General features: G+C 46.3%; 1 pseudogene; it reads left to right on the forward strand.

Annotated features, from left to right (window-relative positions):
- Positions 1–581: 581 nt before the first annotated feature.
- LOC143840837 (uncharacterized) lies at positions 582–5241 on the forward strand (annotated as a pseudogene).
- The last annotated feature ends 759 nt before the right edge of the window (positions 5242–6000 follow it).

Below are 6000 nucleotides of genomic sequence, written 5' to 3' on the forward strand. Positions count from 1 at the left end.
ATGCTCATTTCGAACAGTGCTTTTTTCGTGGTGGAGTTTTACTTGTGGCAGGTTGCCCCACCTCTTCCTGCACCCACATGGGGGAGCATTTGGCCTGGTGCATCTCATCCGCCCCTGATTTGTGCTCCTGCAGGGGAGCTGGGGCAGTGAAGTTCCCAGTGCATAAGCGGTCATAGTGTAAAAATGTGTTATGACTGTAGACATTTTATTGGAAGCCATCCTCAATTTACCATGAACATCAATTGTGACTTCAGTGTCAAAAAATGCCAATTTACCAGAATCATGCTGAGCAACAAATTTCATAGTTGAATATTGATCATTTAACAGTTCCACAAATGATTGATAACTCTCAGGAATATCATAAATCATAAAAACGTCATCTAAGAATCTCACACACACACACAAAAAAGGAACATGTTGCCAAAAAGGATTAATTTGGTTATTACAAAACCATTTCTCTTCCAAATGTAGCATAACCAAATGTACCATAAATTAGCCACCACAGGGGCAATTGCTGCTCCCATACTCTGATTTGTAGGAATAATTCTCCTTGATATTCAAAGCAGCTGTTCTCCAGGACTATGTCAATAAGATCCATCAAAAAGTGGGTAGGTAGTTGTAATACAGAATGCATGTGAAAGCTCCACTCCAAACTACCACCTCCCTCGCTTCATCATGAGGGAGATTATCTAGTTATCAGGGAAGTAATATCCAAAGAAGCTAAAATAGCTCCAGTAGGGGCAAATATAGATTTAATGGAATTCAGAAAGAGAGTGATATCACATAAAGTGGAGTTAGACAAAGGCAACAACTTTCATAAGTGAAAGTCAAGATATTTGAACAGGGATTCTAAAAATGAGCCACAGTGCAAAACAATTGGTCTCCCACCTACTAGTGTGGTGTCCTTATGAATTTTAGACAACAAATAAATTTTGGGGATGGTTGGACATTTATTAATCAAAAATAAAGCCTCATTCTTAGAAATAAAATAATGCTCAAACCTTCAAGCACCACTATTATGATATCAACTACGGGTAAAGCCAAGAATACAACAGGTGCTAGAGCTTGGCAGTGGGAAGAGGAAGGGGAGGAGTTGTCCAGTCTGTAAGGGCATGGGGTGGAATGTGTATGCAGTTTGGGAGGTTGTGGTGGCAAATGAGGGCATGGGTATGGAGATATGGGTGTCAAGAACCTGTGATTTGGAAGGTTTGTTCAGTGTGGGAGAGTACTAACCTTTGGGAATTGTGGCATAGTGGTTACAGATGAACTTTCCAGAGCCATGTCTTCAGATATGTGAAGATCAGCAAACATCTGGAGGACAATTTGGTGATCCAGGGAAGTCAGCATGGATTTGTCTCCAACAGGTCCTGTCAGACCAACCTGGTTTCCTTCTTTGACCAAGTAACAGGATTGCTGGATCATGGAAATTCGGTTGATGTCGTTTACTTGGATTTTAGTAAAGCTTTTGATAAGGTTCCCCATGATGTTCTGATGGATAAATTGAAGGACTGCAATCTGGATTTTCAAGAGCCTCTTGTGGCGCAGAGTGGTAAGGCAGCCGCCTGAAAGCTTTGCTCATGAGGTTGGGAGTTCGATCCCAGCAGCCGGCTCAAGGTTGACGCAGCCTTCCATCCTTCCGAGGTCGGTAAAATGAGTACCCAGCTTGCTGCTGGGGGGTAAACGGTAAACGGTAATGACTGGGGAAGGCACTGGCAAACCACCCCGTATTGACTCTGCCATGAAAACGCTAGAGGGCGTCACCCCAAGGGTCAGACATGACTCGGTGCTTGCACAGGGGATACCTTTACCTTTTTACCTAATCTGGATTTTCAGATAGGTGGATAGGGAATTGGTTAGAGAACTGCACTCAAAGAGTTCTTGTCAATAGTGTTTCATCAGACTGGAGGGAGGTGAGTAGCGGGGTACCTCAGGGCTCGGTCCGGTACTTTTAAACATATTTATTAATGATCTAGATAAGTGGGTGGACGGACTACACATCAGGTTTGCAGATGACAACAAATTGGGAGGACTGGCAAATACTCCAGAAGATAGAGACAGAGTTCAACGAGATCTGAACACAATGGAAAAATGGGCAAATGAGAACAAGATGCAATTTAATAAAAATAAGTGTAAAGTTCTACATCTGTGTCAGAAAAATGAAAAGCATGCCTAGTGGATGGGGGATACGCTTCTAGGTAACACTGTGTGTGAACGAGACCTTGGGGTACTTGTGGATTGTAAGCTAAACATGAGCAGCCAGTGTGATGCAGCAGTAAAAAAGGTGAATGCCATTTTGGGCTGTATCAACAGGGGCATCACATCAAAATTACAAGATGTCATAGTACCATGGAGGACTCACTTTAAGAAGGACGTGGATAAAACTGAAAGGGTACAGAGGAGAGCGACGAGGATGATCTGGGGCCAAGGGACCAAGCCCTATGAAGATAGGTTAAGGGACTTGGGAGTGTTCAGCCTGGAGAAAATGAGATTGAGAGGGGACATGATAGCCCTCTTTACGTATTTGAAAGGTTGTCACTTAGAGGAGGGCAGGATGCTGTTTCTGTTGGCTGCAGAGGAAAGGACGCACAGTAATGGGTTTAAACTACAAGTACAACGATATAGGCTAGATATCAGGAAAAACTTTTTCACTGTCAGAGTAGTTCAGCAGTGGAATAGGCTGCCTAAGGAGGTGGTAAGCCCCCCCTCGCAGTCTTCAAACAAAGGTTGGATACACACTTTTCTTGCATAATTTAGGATGCTCTGGGCTGATCCTGCGTTGAGCAGGGGGTTGGACGAGGTGGTCTGTATGGCCCCTTCCAACTCTATGATTCTATGATTCTATGATTTTAAGGGAAAATCAGACTGGAGACTCTTGTTAGGGGAAGGTTACATGGCAACCAATTTTTCACAGTTCTGTGTCATTTCCCTTCTTCTGTGAATTAGGCCACAGATACCGAAATGCCCCTGTGCCCTAATACAGTGGTCCCCAACCTGCGGGCCGCGAAGGCCATGGCGCCGGGCCACAGTTCCCTCTCCCCGCCCCCCCCCCGCAGTAAAAAACTTCCCAGGCCGCAAGCTTGCGGCCCGGGAAACTTCTTACTGCGGGAGGGGGGGAGAGGGAATCAGAGCCGCGCCCGACCGCGCATGTGCGATGCGCGGGCGGGGCAATTGCCCTGCTGGTCCCCAGCCTAGAAAAGGTTGGGGACCACTGCCCTAATACACATGGGGTAGTCACAGTGCACACGCGTCCACTCTGTTCCTTCTCCATTTTTTCACTGTTGATAAAATATTATGTTCCCACATGCTTCTTTTATGGTTGAAGAAGAAGAATGGATTTTTGTACCCTGTTGTTTACTAGCCAAAGGAGTCTCAAAGCAGTTTACAAACACCTTTTCCCTTCATCTCCCCACAAAAGACAACCTGTGAGGTATGTGGGGCTGTGAGAGGTCTGAGAGAACTGGGAATGGGCTGCAGTGACCCAGCAGGCCTCAGGTGTCTCAAAGCATTTTCCAATCATCTTCCCTTTCTTTCCCCATAGCAGACTCCCATGAGGGAGGTGGGGTAGAAAGCTTCACATGGAAGCTGGCAACCCTAAGAGGAATACTCTCTGTGCACAGCAGTCTTGACCTTAGTAAGGTTTTTTATTTGCTAGGCAAAGTTATTTTAGTTCCCATGTCTCTCCAGCCATTTACTTGTTCACTATTTACAGTTTCAGGCTGTAAATATTTATTTATATTTTCTTGCACTTTTCAGACTCACAGGACTGATGCTGGTCTGCCTGTCTGTGCCCCAGAATACAAACAGTTGCTTGTAAGGGCTGGCGATAGCCCATAGCCCAGGAGGGACATACCTGAACCATTCCTTCCCAACTGCAGACAAAAATGGCTCCTTTGAAGACTGGACTCTGAGGCACTGTACAATTTTGAAGTCCCACTTCCAAATATCCAGGAATATTTCCAACCCAGGGGTAGCCAAGCTCCAGGTGGAGCCTGGAGAGCTCCTGGGATTACAGCTCACTTGCAGAGTATAAAGATGAGCTCCCCAAGCAGAAAGGGCTACTTTGGACAGGGTTGTGGCAGAGAAGAAACATTTAAGGCCTCCCACACAGGTTGTTGTTGAATTGAAAGACTTGAGGCCTACTGCACAGCGCTGTTGTGCAGATGAAACCCTGTGTGGTAGGTCTCAAATCTGCAGAGAGTTGCTTTTCTGTTTCTTCCCTCCAGCAGCATGGCTGGCCAAAGCAGTATTTTAAGTGAGAAGAGGCTTTTCTGTGGCCTCCCTGTCAGCCAGCTGTTTGGCAGAAGAGGAAAGTTCCCCACCCTCAAAAGGAATGCCCTCAGGCTCCCCTGTGTTGCTCTTGGAAATACCTTCCTCCCCTTAGTCAGGGGCTGTTCAAGGCTCCTTTGCAGCATGCCTGAAGGGAGGGGGAAGGAGTGCACTTACCAACCTCCTGCCAGCTCTGTCAGAGTTCTGAGGCAAAGTTACAGTTGGACATGACAGTTAGGACAGCCTTGGGGTGAAAAGGGCTGGCGCAACCTATCCAAGCCTCTGTTCCCATTCCCGTTGACAGCCCTACTGACCTCCTCTCCCTATGGTGGTCAGGGGTAGACTGGCAGCGATGTCTCCAGATTGCCCCTGGCTGGGCTGACTGGATGGAACTCTGGTCTGTCCTGGTGAGGGGCCAATCAGAAGGCGCTTTGCGCCTTCTGATTGTCCCCCCCTCTTGTCAGTCCGGGTCCAAGGGGCCAATTGTTGCCCCCCCCCATCCTGGACTGAGCCCACCCCAACACCCCTTACTGTTTTATTAAGAGGGACAGATTATTCAACGTTATTGGCCTTAAAGAGCCTCTTGTGGGCAGAGTTGTAAGGCAGCAAACATGCAGTCTGTAAGCTATACCCATGAGGCTGGGAGTTCAATCCCACCATCCTACTCAAGGTTGACTCAGCCTTCCATCCTTCCGAAGTTGGTAAAATGAGTACTCAGCTTGCTGGGGGGTAAACAGTAATGACTGGGGAAGGCACTGGCAAACCACCCCATATTGATTCTGCCATGAAAACGCTAGAGGGCATCACCCCAAGGGTCAGATATGACCCTGTGCTTTTACAGGGGATACCTTTACCTTTAACTTTATTGGCCTTAAAGGGTGCCATGAGATTAAAACTGTTCTCTTCCTGCAGACCAACATGGCAACCCACCTGAAGAAGTTTCTCAGAACTGGGAAATTGACAGCAGTAACCTAGAAGGCTAGAGCCTCTTGTGGTGCAGAGTGGTAAGGCAGCCATCTGAAAGCTTTGCCCATGAGGCTGGGAGTTCAATCCCAGCAGCTGCTCAAGGTTGACTCAGCCTTCCATCCTTCCAAGGTCGGTAAAATGAGTACCCAGCTTGCTGGGGGGTAAACGGTAATGACTGGGGAAGGCACTGGCAAACCACCCCGTATTGAGTCTGCCATGAAAACGCTAGAGGGCATCACCCCAAGGGTCAGACATGACTCAGCGCTTGCACAGGGGATACCTTTACCTACCTTTACCTTTAACCTAGAAGGCTATTCTTAACATAAGAGGACACCTTACTTCCAGCAAACTGTATTTGGAGTTGCTTGTTTTGGATTATTCAATATAATGAAATGTTTCAATATTCTGAAATGTTACAAAATATAACATACTGGACCAAAAGGATTTGCTTTGGGATCAGGTGCTATTGTTATAGAATAAAACTCATCATAACCAAATAAAGTCAGATAACTGGAGCTACCTTTAATTCTACAGTTAAAAGTGTTGTCCCATTTCCCCATAGTTTTCCAGTCAGTTTTGTTTCCTTATCCAATTGCACCATCAAGTGGTTCAAAAAGTTATCTAAGAAACTTTTTAAAATGTCCATTCTTTCTCAATTTCCCATCATTCTGTGCTGGTTAGATCTTGCAGCTTCTAAGCACAGAAATGCTTTAGGATGCTTTGGGCTGATCCTGCATTAAGCAGGGGGTTGGACTAGATGGCCTGTAT

This window comes from Paroedura picta, chromosome 6, assembly GCF_049243985.1.
Source record: "Paroedura picta isolate Pp20150507F chromosome 6, Ppicta_v3.0, whole genome shotgun sequence".
In the NCBI taxonomy this organism is placed as follows: domain Eukaryota; kingdom Metazoa; phylum Chordata; class Lepidosauria; order Squamata; family Gekkonidae; genus Paroedura; species Paroedura picta.